At 39.8% G+C, this 3,682-nt stretch overlaps 1 pseudogene; it reads left to right on the forward strand.

The window, feature by feature from the left end:
- Nucleotides 1-866: 866 nt before the first annotated feature.
- On the forward strand, nucleotides 867-1,475 carry LOC117032827 (translationally-controlled tumor protein-like; annotated as a pseudogene).
- Nucleotides 1,476-3,682: the final 2,207 nt, after the last annotated feature.

Here is a 3,682-nt window from a genome sequence, read left to right on the forward strand (position 1 = left end):
TTGACTATTGGCAAAGATGGCCACCAACAGTTCTTCCCATTACTAAACATAAATGTTGTTCCTTTCTTCAAGAGGTAGAGTGTATTTCCCTCACTTTAAAACTGGGCTGGACTTGTGAATTCTTTTGATCGATGATGATCAAATGGAAATAACATTGTGCCAGTTGTAGGCAGTTTCCCCTCTCGGAGCCCTGGGCTGCAGCTTGAGGAAGTCAAGCTCTCCTGTTGGAGAGAGAGGCCACGTGGAAGAGCACTAGTGCCCCTGCCAACAGACAGAACCAAAGTCCCCAACACGAGTGGGGCCATCTTGGAGTCTCTACTCTGACTTGAGCCCAGTTGACACTATCGGGATCAGAGATAAGCTATTTCCACTGAGCTTTGCCTCAAGTGAAAATTCACAGACGGTTGTTTTAAGTGACTATTAATATTTTGGGGGCTAATTTGTTACACAGCTATAGAAAACTGGTACAAAGAGGGAATGTGAAATCCTTTCTCTGTGTCCAGCACTGTCCTTGTTTAAACCTAAAATGCTGCTCCTTCTACAGCATTCTTTCTGCCTATCAAAATGCTACCCATCTTTGGAAACTACCCCAAAGTTCCCAAAGAACAGGAGATTGGTTGTTTCCCAACCGTTTTCTGCCCCAAGGCTGAGGTAGAGTAGATTCCAGATGTGCTTGGAACATACTGTTCCAGAAATTCTTCCAAATGCCAGGAAGTAAGGAAGTGCTTGAGAAAAGGTATAGGAGGTTTTCCACCGGCTCCCCCCTCCCACCCTCACCCCTGTGCTACTCTGGCTGCATCGCGCTAGCTCTGAGCTCCCGGCTCCTGCTGAGCCAGTGCGGCTGTCGTCTCCTTCCAGCTGCTGTTATGATCTTCGATCAGGACCTCATCAGCCATGATGAGATGTTCTCCGACATCTGCAAGATCCAGGAGATCGCGGACGGGCTGTGCCTGGAGGTTGAGGCGAAGATGGTCAGTAGGGCAGAGGGTGACACTGGTGACTCGCTCACTGGTAGAAATGCCTCCACTGAAGGCCCCGAGGGCAAAGGTATGGAAAGCACAGTTATCACTGGTGTTGACATTGTCCTGAACCATCATTTGCAGGAAACCAGTTTCACAGAAGAAGTCTATAAGAAGTACCTCAAGGATTGCATAAAATCAATCAAGGGGACACTGGAAGAAGAGACTAGAAAGAGTACAACCTTTTGTGATAAGGGCTGCAGAACAAATCAAGCACACCTTGCTAATTTCAAAAACTACCAGTTCTTTATTGGTGAAAACATGAATCCATATGGCAAGGTTTCTCTACGTGAGGATGGTGTGACCCCATATATATATATATATGTATATATATATTTTAAGGATGGTTGGAAGTGGAAAAATATTAACAAGTTTGACAATCTGGCTCTATCACCTGTCATCTTAACTGGCTGCTGCTTTTCATCCACACACCAGGACTGGGACACACGGAACTGATGTTACCTGGAGCTCTTCATTTATTTTGACCTTGATTTATTTGGAGTGGAGGTGTTGTTTTTAAGAAATACATGTCATGTAGTTAGTCTAAAAATAAAATGCATTTGAAAAAATGATGTGAGCATCTCCTAAGGAAACAGGTGCCAGCTTGAAGGGGTGCCCAATGGCCAAATCTGGGACACTTTGCCCACCAAAATAAGTAAGTACAATAATGAAGTATAAGCCACTTAAAAATAGAAAAATCATTATTATCCAATTATACCAAATAGGCAAGTAGAAAGTAAGGAAGAAGGAAAGAAAACGAAGGAATGGACAGGTGAGCAGAAGGGAGGGCTTGCTCTTCTGTCAGAATGCGGAGGTCAAATGTTACCTGCAGTAGGAACGCTGGAGTTGGAAAATCCCTATTTTGCAACTATCACGGTAAAGACTGACTCTGGCAATCAATGGCTGATAAGTTTAAGGAAAATGGGCGAGAGCAGGATATTGGTAAGCTCTTAATGGGTCACTGTCTAATAAAACTGCTTATTAGTTACAAGGGAGAAAAGTAAACACTTTTAGAACAGAGAGTTTGGACACCTTGACCGTGTGATCATGGGTAAAGAATACAGCATCGCCTATGCAGTGTCACCCCAATCCAGTCATAAGGGAAATATCAGATAAGCACAAAACATTATATAAATTATGTTAAACAAAGAAAAGTTAATGGAGCTAGAACTATAGTCTTTAAAAGTGTTAATGCCACGAAAGACAAAAAAGGCTGTGAAAATGTTCCAGATTGAAAGAGGTTAAAGAGACCTGATAATTCAATGCAAAACCTGACCCTAGACTGGATCCTATAGTGGAAAAAAATGCCCTAAGATTGAAAATTGCTATTAGATCAGTCGACAAAACCGAAATGTGGATTGTAGAATAGTAGGTTAAATAAATGCATTATAGATCAATATAATTTATGCAATTGATTACTGTATTGTGGTTAAGAGAAAATCCCTAATTTAAAAAGATATACACTGAAGTATTTAGGGGTAATGGGCCATAATGTATGCAACTTACCTTAAATGATTCTGAAAAAACCGTGTGTAAAATGAATGAATGAGTGACTAAAGACAGAAAGAAGTAAATAGAGAGTGCAAATAATAAAGCAAATGGGGTAAAATATTAACAATAGGTGAGTCAGAATCTGGATGAAAGATATACTAATGTTCCTTGCACAATTTTTATATTTGTGGTTATTTTAAGGCTGAAATTATTTCCAGATAAAAAATTAAGAAAAAGTTTACTGTCCATGAAATTATTTCTCAGGACTCAAATTTAAATTATCTTCCTTCTCTGAACACCTAGAACTGTTTTTTATTTTTATTTTTTAATTATCAGAGTCTTGTATTGTTACTTAGCTGTTTCCGGTGTTTTGGGTGTGGAAGGCTGTATCTCATCTTCTCAGGTGCATATTCTGTCCTCAGTGTGCTCTTTGTCACTCTCTCATATCGCCAGTAGATGCTGGCACAGAGGAGACCCTCTGCATAATCTGGAAAGAGCTCTGGACATGAAGATTTGGCTTGAAGTCTCTGGTGAGCCACTCAATTCCTCTGTGAACTTGGGCAAATTAACATACATCTCGGTGCCTCAGTTTTTCCAGTTGTTAAATTGGAGGGCAATAGGGGCTTTTCCTTTTCTAAAACCAGTGGTTAAATATTTAGTTATGTTGAAACAATTTTATATTCTTAAAGTAACCTACAAAAAATTAGAGATTAGAATATGAGTCTCTATATACTTTTTAAAAAATGCTTGATAGCATATCAGGCTGCAGCTTGAAAAATTCTTTAACAATTCTGAGAATCCAAAAATCTTAGAATAGACATTTTGAGAAAATGTATTGAACCATACGTACATAGATCTCTCTGTGTTGCATTTTGGTGACAGTTTTTTCTCTACCGTGAACACCATGACAATGATTATAGACTGAGGCACTGAGAAAGCTGATTCCCCTGGCCCCTCATACTTGAGTAGTCTTTTTCAGCAGTTAAGTTGGTTTTATATCAATCTATCCATACTCTACCCAGCTTCCCTGTGGTTAATGAAACACACTTGCAAGATATTTGGTTGAGGTGATAAGCCTGCCTGAGGTCCTTGGCAGTTGGATGTTCATTTAGTAATTCTTTATTTCTTACCTTATTATTCATGCTAATGATTTTCAACAAAGGCCTATAGAG

The sequence above is a fragment of the Rhinolophus ferrumequinum genome, chromosome 13, assembly GCF_004115265.2.
Source record: "Rhinolophus ferrumequinum isolate MPI-CBG mRhiFer1 chromosome 13, mRhiFer1_v1.p, whole genome shotgun sequence".
Taxonomy (NCBI): Eukaryota; Metazoa; Chordata; class Mammalia; order Chiroptera; family Rhinolophidae; genus Rhinolophus; species Rhinolophus ferrumequinum.